Source organism: Leopardus geoffroyi, chromosome B4 (assembly GCF_018350155.1).
Source record: "Leopardus geoffroyi isolate Oge1 chromosome B4, O.geoffroyi_Oge1_pat1.0, whole genome shotgun sequence".
In the NCBI taxonomy this organism is placed as follows: domain Eukaryota; kingdom Metazoa; phylum Chordata; class Mammalia; order Carnivora; family Felidae; genus Leopardus; species Leopardus geoffroyi.
The window spans coordinates 102,819,379-102,831,800 of record NC_059341.1 but is presented as its reverse complement, the minus strand read 5'-3'; the positions used below and the strand labels follow the sequence as shown (position 1 = coordinate 102,831,800).

The window sequence follows — 12,422 nt, the reverse complement described above, 5'->3', positions numbered from 1 at the left end:
TATATATGTAATTCCATTATATACATATATAAAATTCCATAGGAATATTACTCGGCCATAAAAAAGAGTGAAATCTTGCCATTTGCAACAACATGAATGGAGCTAGAAGGTATTAAGAGAAAGACAAATACCGTATGATTTCACTCGTATGTGGAATTTAACCACCAAAACCATCATAGGGGGGAAAAAAGAGAGAGAGGAAAACCAGAAACAGACTATAAAGAACAAACTGATGGTTACCAGAGTGGAGTTGGATGGGGGCAACGTATGAAGCGGGTGGTGGGGATTGAGGAGTGCATTTGCCGTGAAGAGAACCAGGTGTTGTATAGAATTGTTGAATCACTAAATTGTACACCTGAAACTAATATGACACTAATGTTAGCTAACTGGAATTTAAGTAAAAACCAAAAAATAAATTAATTAAAAAAATAACCCAGTGCAAATTTACACAAAATTACCCCTATGTGACTATAGCAAGAACACTATAATTCTGGTATGGGAACTCTATTAAATTTCACACATTTACAGAATGATGATCCATTATATTCAAAATAAGCCACTGCAAATTTCTGAGTATCAATTGTACTTACATACACTTAATGGGATCTTAAATGTACTCTAATTCTTTGAAAAGTGGTAATACTTCTAAAGAAGTATTTTTAAAACTACAGATTGTTACCTATTAGTAGGTTGTTAAATTAACTTACTTGGCCATGACCAGTAGTGTTATTTAATGAATTAGGAAAAAAGAGAACTGAAAAGGAAGTATTAGAACACAACACCATAAAAATATTTTATTGAACTTCTGTTTGAGTTTTTTTATTGAACTTGTGTATTGAGTTTGGCTGTCATTTGAAAACATTAGAAAATATAGATTTAGTGGATTCATTCACTCACACACAATTCTCTAGAACACTCCTTTTCTCTTGTCTCTCAAGCACTGGCAAGTCAGAGATGATAAAAAAAAAATACCACCGCAAAATCCTGAAACACTTGCAGTTAGTGGGGCAATCAGCAATATTTGTAAAATCCAAACATATGCAAGTATACCTGTATATATGTACTAAAACAGAAGATATTTAGGATACTAAAGAGCCTCGTTTCTACAGATAAGGAAAACAGAGCCTATCGCTTATTGACCAGAATAGTTTATTATAACACCCTTGCTGTATTCACACATAGGTGGGTTTGTGCCATTTCAGCAAAGAAAATTCCATTTTCAAAATATACTATTATCAGAGTATAATATCCAGAGGAATCTTAAGGGAAAATAGAAGGCCATTTGAAATTGATGCTTTAATTATTACTTCATTACCACTGCAGCATATTGAGTAGTACTGTAATCTCACAGAAGTTAATATGCCTCTGTAAGCCCCAGTTTACTATCACAAGATGACCTAGGTAGACTTGGGTTATTGAGTTCTTGAAACCAGGATATGAAACCAGATAAAGGAGAAATAATTTCCGGTTAATGCTCTGAGACTTGTGTTGTCTAAATGACAATCGACACAAACTGATTTGTTTCATTATGTTTCCAGTGTTTATTTACTTTTGTTTCAAAAATCTAAATTAGAGTTTTGGAGGATATCATCAAATATATACTCAAAAGGAAATTACATTGAAAAAATCATTACTGTGATAAAAAGCCAAGGTGTTCACTCAAATTCAGAGAAATAATAAAATTAGGGGGTAGACCACATGTGCGATTCCCTTAGAAAGGAGGGCAAAACGAGAAAGGTTATTAAGAGTCAACAAAAGATATATAGAAAGTGTCTAAGGAATACATGCCACAAAAGAAAAGGAGTTACACTTCTAAAGATGAAAATGGAGAATGAAAATACACACCTGCAAGACACCTAAGAATGCATTTTGAAAGTCAGGGTGGAAAGAGCATGTATTCCATGAGACCATAACCATAAAACAATATAAGCATATGAACACAGACTGAAAATATATTACCCAGATAGGACACTTCATGTGTGTTTAAACTATGTTGAGGTTATTGTGATCATATCACATTGTTTTGAAATTTTTCCTTCACGGTATTTAAAGATTGTTTTAATTAGAATATGAAAGCAGGGTTCAACTCATGAAACCAGTACCTTTCCACTTCGGCTGCATTTGCCTTCAGTTTCTTCCAGGAGCAGAAACTTATTCCCTCCGTGGAGGGAAGCTGTGATGCTCTCCCTCTTTTACATAGCTGGCTCCCTCTCTTTTTATGCCTCGACTTAAATATTTTTTTTGCTTCACCAGAGTCCCCAGTGTTGCTTTGTTTCATTTACTTGCCTGTTTTATTATTTAACAGCATTTCTCACTTTTTGAAACTATCTTAGTTGTGTTTTGCTGTTGCTGTTGCTTTTCATTGTGTGTATCCTTCCCTAGAATGCAAACTGCCTTAAACGCAGGGAACTTGTCTGCTGTGATTGCTTCTGCATTCCCAGCATCTAAAATAGTGCTTGGCTTATAATAGCAACATGTTGGTACTTACTGAAGAAATACATTATTTCTAAAAAATTCCTGTTCATTTTGGGCTACAGCAGGGAGGAAAACGTATCATATTTTTGTTCATTCTGTTGCATCTGTAGCAATATATAGGGAGTTGGGGTAACAGGGTGGTTGTAAATTTGAAATAACCACCCCCCCACTCCCCGCACACACAAAACAACAATTTGAAGTATTGACCTATGCACAACTGGCCCTGCACATACCTTCGGGCAGCTGCTTTCAGCTCTACTGAATTTAGAGTCTAGGAATCCTCAAGTTCTAGAAGTACCTGACTACTGTATTAAAAAAGAGGAAGTAAAGACCCAAATAGAATTAAATGAAACTCAACTCAGCCCTTAACCTCTGATATTCAGCATTTCCACCCTGAAAAAGTCATACCTGTTGTCAAATTACTGAATGTTTCCATAACGGTAAATGGCCATTGCTTTAAGCCTCTCAGTGTCATTCCTCTCCACATCCTCAACTACAATGGATCTCTCCCTAGAATTCCCTGGATCTTCCCCTGACCCACCAACTAGTGCCTGGAACAGCAGGGGTCCTCCAAGAGCCTGCATCAGCATTAAGGCCAGGCGGCATCTTTTCTGAGGTCAGGGCCTGGACCTTGGGAACTGGATGTTGGCTGCTTTTGCCTGCCCTAAATCTAGTCATTTTCCTTCTTGTAACAGCAAAACTCTCTTTCTATTTAGTTAAGTAATGCTGTGCCCAACTTTTAAATCCAGGGATGACACAATGCTCAGCGTAAATAACATATTTCATGGGTTCAGGGCAAGTGACCCAAGTTGTTCCAGTCATGCTTATCCTGAAATTTTTTGGCACAAAAAAGATGTTCTCTTTACATGGAGATTTCTTAAATGACCCTATATTCATTGGGTATATTCCTACCACTGTAAACTAAGAGGCTGACTCTAAATAAAGCAATGGAAGAGGAGAGCAGGACTAAGATGGAAGGCTGGGAGGGAGTAAGGGATAACAGATCTGGTCCTAATCATATGGTTTGATTTTCCATCTCCAGCTATGACCAAATCCGGAATATCCTGAACATGATGATGTATGGTAATGAGAACTTTAAAATCCCTTTTCTTTCCTAAACCATTTTGAGTTAGGTGGAATTTTTCTAAATAAAAGAGTCCCTGAATCATAAAAATGGGTGGCCAGGGTGGTCAGATCTGCCATCCACTGAGTATGAGACAATTTGCAAACGTTATTACAGTTCCTTTCCTGGTGAAATGAAACTTCTATCAGTGAAATAATCTCATTGAAGCTCACCATGACAGAGTAGGTATTTGTACTCAGATCTATAAGACTTCGATGTTTCATGCTTTTATCACATCACTGTGGTGGTCATAATGGCTCAAACTATGAAGTGGACAAAGTTTGCCTATGATTCGTCGATCTCTTTGAGACACCCCTACTTCCTGGTCACGATTTGTTCCCCTTCTTCCGCCGAGGATCTCAATGACTATATGATTGCTTATGGTTGAGTACAGGTTCCATGAACAGACTGCTTGGGTTTGAATCCATATCCTACTGTGTAACAGTTATATGACCCTAACAAGTTACGTTTCCCCCAATTTTCTCATTTAAAATTTATACATTAGTATCAACCTCTTAAGATTGTTGGCAACGTTAAATGGAATGAAGCATGGAAAGTACACAGAAAAGTGCCTGACACGTAGTAAAAACATAAGAATATGATTACCCTGCATTTGTCCAAAACTCCCCATAAATACCTCTCCTATGCTCTAATTAACTTTGCATTGTTTCTATAGGTCTTTCCCAATTAAAACTCCTTTCTTTGTATCAGATCCGCTAGACAGTCAATTAAGTTAGCCCACATTGCAATGTGTATTAATCACGTCCAAATGTATTTATTTCTTCATACCAAGAATTGCTATTTGACAGACTTCACACTAGGACTGAGTAATAATTGGGCCTTGCATAAGTCCCCTGCTTAGCTCTCTCCATCTTGGAATAGAAAAGAATCTACAGATTCAACGACTTCCATCAATATTATGCTCAGGAAGCAGTCACAGGTTGTGTGGGTGAGTGCGAATGAGGAAAGTAATGAGAGAGGAGTAAGGAGAACTCATAGGCAGTAAAGCTACAACACTCATTATCTCAGTCACATCTCTGTGCCCCTCCAGGAGGTGGCTTCGGACTACATAGTTTACAAATAAGGAAACAAGTGAAATGACATCTCCTATCGCAGTGATATAGCAATGACTAAGGGCCAACCGAGCCTAGTGACTCAGGCTTAGTGACTTACATTTTAGAAAACAGTCCCTTGAATCATTTTCAATTACAAATACAACTTATTTCAGAGTTTTAGTCACACAACTAATGACTGCATATTACACTTTCCCTACCTTTTCAATATGAAAAGAGTATATCCAAATTTAGTGATGCTAGATTTGTGTTTTTAATTTTGATAAGGAATGACAAACTACTTCTTATATATTGAGAGAATTTTAAAACGTACTTTTTTTTTCTTTATTAAATGCTGAGGCAGCAAGATTCGGTAGGAGAGAGTTATAAAGGCTTTCCGAGTGTGTAATTGCAAGCAGGTAACTTAACTTCTGAGTCTGCTTTATTGCATCTGTAAAATGGAGAATCTCTCCATCATCAAAACCAAATAAGGCAATGTAATTTTTTAAGAATTCAGGGCTACATCCCTGTCATAAAAACATTTATTAATTGTTATCATTAGAAGAACAAAATAGGAAAAAGAAAAAAAAAAGAAAAAAAATGCCTAAGAGGTTATGCCATTTGTTTGGACTTTCAAACACTATTGTTCTATCTTTTTGTAATCAAATTTTTTCTAGAAATTACCAATAGGCTAGACTTCACATGTAAGGTCTTAAAAACAAACACACAAATCATGGCATATTTCATAAACAAATGAAGTGTCTGCTCCCTTATTTATCTATACAGCTGTTTTGTAAAGCTAACTTAAAATGTATATAAATTAAGAATTAAATTTCCTGCTTGTTGACACAAAAGGAAGTCCAGGTGGTAGAGATTATCATGCACTTTAGAGAACGAAGCTCCCACTTAGTGATTTTAGGAAGATAATTCATTAAGATAGAAAGAAGAAAAGGAAGAATAAGGAGAGGGTAGGAAGGTGAGAGGTGGCAAAGGAAGAAAACCAAGGTAAGGCAAGGGAGTTACTATATTACTCTTAGCTGGACAGCAGAGCAAATCTCTTCTACTCTGGCAGTGAGTGGTAATATGCTTCAATGCATACAGGTCTAAAGGTCCAGAAGTCAAGAGATATAAAACTGTCGCTATGTGTTCAATATAGAAACCATGAAACAGATTCTCAAAGCCATAACAGAACTTGTCTACTCTACTTTTTCCTGAAGGAGTCTGCTCTTCGCTATCATCAATATTCATTTGTGGTGTCAGAAAGTATCTATGATTCCTGATTGAAAAAAAAAAAAAAAGGAAACATGCATATAGGGTACTTTTTGTCTTTTTGTGTTGTTTTCACAATTTAAAAGCAGAGCAGTTTTGGTCAATTTATGAGTATGTTGGCTTTCTGTTGAAATGTCACTTTCTTGAATTATTAGATATATCTCAAGGTGATTGCTTGGCTTTTTAAATTTAATAAAAATACTAAAAATAGATACATGTACTATCAAGTTGTTACCTACCCTTGCAGCATGAGAATTTCTGTAGCCAGATAAATAAAAGTATTTTTAGGCATATAGTGGTCTGATTTACATATATTCAAGTATGAAATATATATAAATTTTCGTGTGTGTGTTCTTGGATTTTGGACATTGGTTAAAATAGGATGGTGATGTTATTCTATTTATAGAAGAGATTCTGGTGCTCTAGAAATATGCTCTAATACCCAATGGTTCACTTTATTCAGTCCTCAAATCTGATGAAAATGCTGGGGATTAGGCAGAAAGCCAGCCTTGTAAACCAGGATCTGGCAGACAGTCCAAGTCAGAAAGAGATTCAATGCTTTGCTACCTTGTCTTTATCCTGAGAAATTGTGTCAACTGTTCTTAATAACCCTGCTACCTAAACCCTGATTGGGAGAGAAGCTAAATTAGGCCTTGGTAACCTGTGTTATATCACTTCTCCTTGTTTCAAAGGCCATTAAGTTGTTTGTCTAAGAAAATTTTTTTGATGATTTTTGTCCTCAAAATTACACAGTCTCCCTGTTTTACAGGTGGTGAACAAGGTCCTACCCACTGTTTATATTGCTAGAATACTGGGGTGCAGTACATCACAAGGAAAAAAAATACACTCAATTGGCTTTCCTTCTGAAGGAGAGAGCACGAGCATACAGTTAGAAACTGACATTTTTGGGAGTCTAGTCTGTTGCCGTGATGCTATACTGTTGTTCATACTTACAGTACCTCTCACATAAAATTAGGTCAGAAAACAGATTATTAATAATCTGTCTTAAAAGCAACCCTTTGTGGTGTTTCACAGTAATATCCAAAGAGTCCATAGAAAAGCAAACCAGTTCTCAATTTTCAGTGACAATAAAGATGAGTTATGTAAATTTTTAAGGGTTCCATAACAAGACACAGGTGTATTTTGGAAGTACCCAAGCCAACCCAAGGATCTGAAATTCTTTTTACCAATTATTTCAGCTTTATCCACAGGTATTAATAAGTACAAAAAGTTACATTGATTCACTCAATGTCTAACAATCTCATCATCTGTGAGTAATCAGAACAATTCCATGAAATAAAGCCTTTAAAAAAAATTATCATAAAAACATGGACCAACATCACATTTTAAAAGTGTTAGTGCTAACTTTGGTATGGCTGTGTATGTTTCGTCTGAGTATTCCATGTGTTTTTGCCTTCAGGTTGATGAAAATATGCCCACAAATCTCTAAGTAGCAATTAGTAAATCCAATTACCTGCTTCCCAGCAAGAGTGAGGTCTGGGCGGCAAGGCTGGCCCAGAGAGGAAATGGACCTCCGTAAAAACAAGAGGCTGCCCTCTGGAGGCCACACCCAGGGAATTCTCATCAGAGGTGTGGGTTGGGCTTGTCTAATTCCTAATGTGAAAAGATGCTTGTAGTCAGAGGGGATGTGAGAGGAGGACAAGAGATAGTGTGTCTTATTTAAGCAATTGTAGCATAAGAATGTTCTACATTTAAATAACTCTGTGATTCTATTTGTGTTTAAGTGCGCTTGTGCATGTTATCCTTAACTAGTTGAATTGTTTAGGAAAAAAAAAGACAACATTTACTAATTGAAGAAAAAAACACACAACTCCTTTTACTCAGGATATCCTTTGGCAAAACATCATAATTATATGAACTCTATGCTGTTTAGGATGAGAAGCAAAGCTGCATTTCACAATAGGTGCACGGGGATGAGATAAGACCCACATTTCAGTACCAACCCTGGATTTGATTAATTGGATATTTCAACCAAAAATAAATTCCTGACTGAGGCACTTGGCTAAATGTCTTATGCACAGTATTTGGGGATGTTCCGGCAGGGTTCTTGTCTGGTATGTGTGATCGAATGTCGTCTTACAGGCTGTTAGGAAAAGAGTTTTACCAGACTCTTATACTAGCTGAAAAGGGCCATTCTTTGCATGGAAATTTTCTAGCTCCCATTTTGTACAAACAGCTAAGAAATAAAAGGCATTTGTTATCTTCATCTGCCTTACAATGTTCCAGAGCTCCTCTTTAACAAAATTATTCCCTATGTGTATAATTAGTATGCTCAACATACTACATGTGAGACCAGTATAGGAATGACCAGTATTTTTTTCTTTCTATTTCCACAATAACAATAACCGAAAAAAGATGAACTCTAACCTCCCCTCGTTTATATTACTGGTAAATTATGGGAACCAGCATGCCACATAGCCTTCTAAGCACTGAGCATTATAGAGACAAAACAAACACAGAGAGAACAAAAACTAGTTCCACACAATTAAAATTTACGATAAAACCAAATATAAAAATTATAGAAATTAGAGAAATAATTTTTAATCTGCTTCTCATTTTTCAAAGATGTGGCAGAAAATTCATCTCTAATACTATCATAAATGTGCTACTTTTTTCTAAACTTGGCTTTAATTTGTTTTAGAACTTTCTTAAATATTGCTTTTAAATTAAGGAACATATTTTAAAGGAGGGCTTCTTTGCAACAGGACCTCTACATTTATATTTAAAACTGTACAAAGAGCATCTCCAGTGCTTACTCTTGACAACATAGATTTCTCATTGTACACTTTAAAAATAATAGGTTTTTTTAAATAAAACAGTTAAAGGCTCACGTTTTATTCATAGGTGCAAGAAAGGACAGCATACTTTCTTACTTGCAATAGATAGCGTTAACATATTTGCAGTATAATTTAAAGTAAGTTTATTTTCCTATTACTAACCCATGTGAGTAGAGAGACGTCCATATGCCCTGCTAGCATAGTTTATCTTACAGTCGATATAAAAGCAGCTCTTCAAGAACTCTTAAAGTGACAAGGTAGTTAAAGGAAACATGCTGTTTTCTTCTCCTTAGAGAAATTAAATGCCTATTCTAAAAAAAAAAAACGGCCACACTTAATGGAGATGTTTAAATCAAGTTCAAAAATATTATGAAAAATATTGATCATTCCTTGAGTGATTATTAAAGACACCAAACCACTCCCCCTAACCTGAAAAAAGCAATAACCATGTCATACAGTTATGTAAAAGATTCAGAACAAGTTTAGCTTTATGCAAATGTTGAAAAAAACCACCTGATACAAGCTTTAGAAAAACAGAAAGTTTATCCCTACATTATATGAAAATATGATTTTGGTTTGTCACCTGTATATAGAAGTGCATCTTCCTGTACTGATTTTGTTTTAATCCATGACTCATATGAACAATAACTTCTTCCCAAAGCCATAGAAAAGCTGTCTAAAGGGAAAGATCTAGACCCCCATTAATTTTGCCTCTGGGTATAATAGGCTTTCAACCAAAGAACCATTAAAAGCATCCCCAAGTCACTGTTATTTTTCTTTGAAGGGTCCTTTTTACAGCAGTCCCTAGCTTCAGCAGATTATTTGATACTGTCCATTAATCTCTAATCCTTTTAGAAAAAGTTACATAATTTAAAAAGTATACACACGTGTGTGTATACATCTGTGTATATACACGCACATACACACACACACACACACACACACACACATCCCTAAATGCTAATTACTTATGAATTTAGACTGCCATATACTTTGTTCCAGTTTAAATAGCTTTAGCCAATTTCAATGGAAAACAAATTCAGCTAAAAAGCATCTCTGATCCACTAAACTTTTGATACGGATGTATTTGTGACAAGCAAATCATTGAAAAAATTTAAAAATCCACAAGTACAGCAGACATTTAATTTTAGAAAGCATTATTGTTTAGCAAAACACTTGCAGGACCCATACCTACATTATTTTATGGCAGAAAGTCAAACTTTGGTCTTGGCTTTTTGTAATATCAGACGAAATTTACTCCATTATGTAATGAAAATGTTTTATTTCTGCTTTCCCTCCCCTAAATCATCTAATCACTACCATTAGAAAAAGGAATGTTATGTTCCAATTTGGCATTAATGATATCTCTTCCCGGCTGTTGCACAAACTGGAAATCATAAGAGCTATAAGTATTTCAGGCTCATAAAATTGTCCGTCTTGAGTCGAATTCTTTAGATTAGATTGTTCTAAAAACCTGTTGGGGGAATTTCTTTAAATTGATTTAATAAACTAGCCTCAAAAGATATGAATTGGTATCATGTCCATGGTGTTGTTAGGTTAACGGGAAGTTCAAATTAACTTTCAGCTATCTAACACATTCTGCATTTTATTTATTAAACTTCCATTTCATCTTGCAACTATCATTTAAAACAAGCTACTATATTCTAGTTTTATTTTCAGTTAGCATCAAGCCTAATCTGAAAATCTTATCATGTAAATATCATGGTATCCATTTTCATATTTCTTCATTAGAGCTATCTGATAATTTGACCAAATAGAATAATATTCTCCATTATGAAATGAAGCATAAAAGTACTCTGCAACTACTAAGATTGAATGGTATTTTATGGAATTAGTATTTTAGGATTCCTGTGTATAGTAGCAGTCTTCAGTTCTGATAAAAATACCTTAAAATCTAATTGCCATGTTTGCTCTAAAACATGATGAGGACTTACTAAGATATTCTTTTTAAAGGAGGAAATGTGAAGATTATATGAAATTGCCACATTAGAACATTTTGTGGGAATACTTTCCTAAAATGTATCATTTAAAGTCTCCTCTCAATCCACTCACTATATATTGGAATTAGTTCTGACTTCTAGAATATAAAGGCTTAATTTTTCAGAAGTATGTGAAAAACTACGCATATGCATCTCTCCTACAGGTAATTGCTATAATTAACATATGTAAAGATACATGAAAATAAATTTCACAAATCAAGCACAAACTTTTACCTTCCCTAAGACAGTGGAGAAATAAACAAACAAAATCTTAATTTGCTTGCATGGGCAGTAATTGGGCTTCTGTTTTGTACATCTTTTCATGTATAAACTTGTTAATTCAGTTGTACACATATATGGCAATTAAGCGACTGTCCTTTTGTCCTTGTACCTAAAAGGTGGCACCTCTAAAAATCAGTTAGCTTTCAACAGAGATACTACATTAAAAAAACAACAACAACAACAACAACAAGGCATTTAAATGCCGAAAGCTCTAGACAGAAGATCTTGTTTTTGTGACTCTAGCTAATTCTACTTAGATAGGAAAGATAAGTGCCTCAAATGGAAAATGGTTTAGAAAATATACATTCCATTGACAGTAAATGAAACCAGCTCCTTTCTAAGTCAGTGTATAAACTTATACACTAAAGATATGTGGTTTAAAAAAAAATACTTTCTGGGGTCCAGAAATTAGTGTGGAAGACCAGACAGAGTTAGAAAGAAGATTGCCTTTTTTTACCCCAAGTGTGCAAATAGAACAAAACATGAGAGTTGGCATTTCCCCTGATAAATCAAAGGAAAGGAGTCATCTGGACACTAACATCTGCTGGCTTCTCTGCGTTCATGTAGGACCCACTTGGAATGCTTTCCCCATTACATTCAGCTAGGCACTTCTCTCTACCTCCTCCCATCTGACAATAATCACTTAGCTGTCTCTGATGAATAAAAGGAAAGGAAAGCTTATATCATTGATGAGGGAATTAGAAATTCCTGAAGCTGCTGTCAAGGCTCTGTCCAACAAGTACCTTTTACTTGACCGATTGTGCAGGCAGCAGGGAACATAGTTGTTTTGCTGTCCTTCTCTTTCTCATAATAGGACATGACAACAAAAACAATTTTCCCCTTAAGGTTTTTTAAATTCCAGCCTATCTTCCTACCATTACTTTCTAAACTTTGTTCCAGTACGAGAGGATTCTTGGCCAGCTGAGCGTCTGTGTGCCTTCCAAATGGGGTACTGAAATTGCATGAACACCAGCCATGTTTACATTCACTAAATATTCTCATTAAAAAAAAATAAGGCAAGGCATGAGTACGATATCTAGGCAATCAAATGCACAGCATAGTGAATGGTAGGATGAACTGGCAATTCATACACAAAATTAGCTTTAACACCAAACTGAAATGGTTGATTTCACCAAAGGGTTAATATTTAATAAAGTGAAAACTAACATGTACACAAAACTAACCAGAAGATTACCTTTCTCAAAAGAGAAATCCAAACCTCCTGATAACACTGGTGTTACTTACAAATGTCTTGAAACTTTACTTTTTTTTTTTTGCCCTCCCCAACATAAGGGCCATACCAGAGAACCTCAGGAAGGTAAGACTCTGTTTAAAAAAAAATTTGTTTCTTCATATGAGAAACCCCTCAAAGTTCAGATATTACTGATGGGCAATACGAAATAGCCCCACAGGACGGATGGGA

At 35.4% G+C, this 12,422-nt stretch overlaps 1 protein-coding gene across 2 annotated transcripts in view; it reads right to left on the bottom strand.

The window, feature by feature from the left end:
• The window catches only part of SYT1 (synaptotagmin 1), a 554,862-nt gene that overhangs the window by 541,248 nt on the left and 1,192 nt on the right, over positions 1-12,422 (bottom strand). The window lies entirely within an intron of this gene.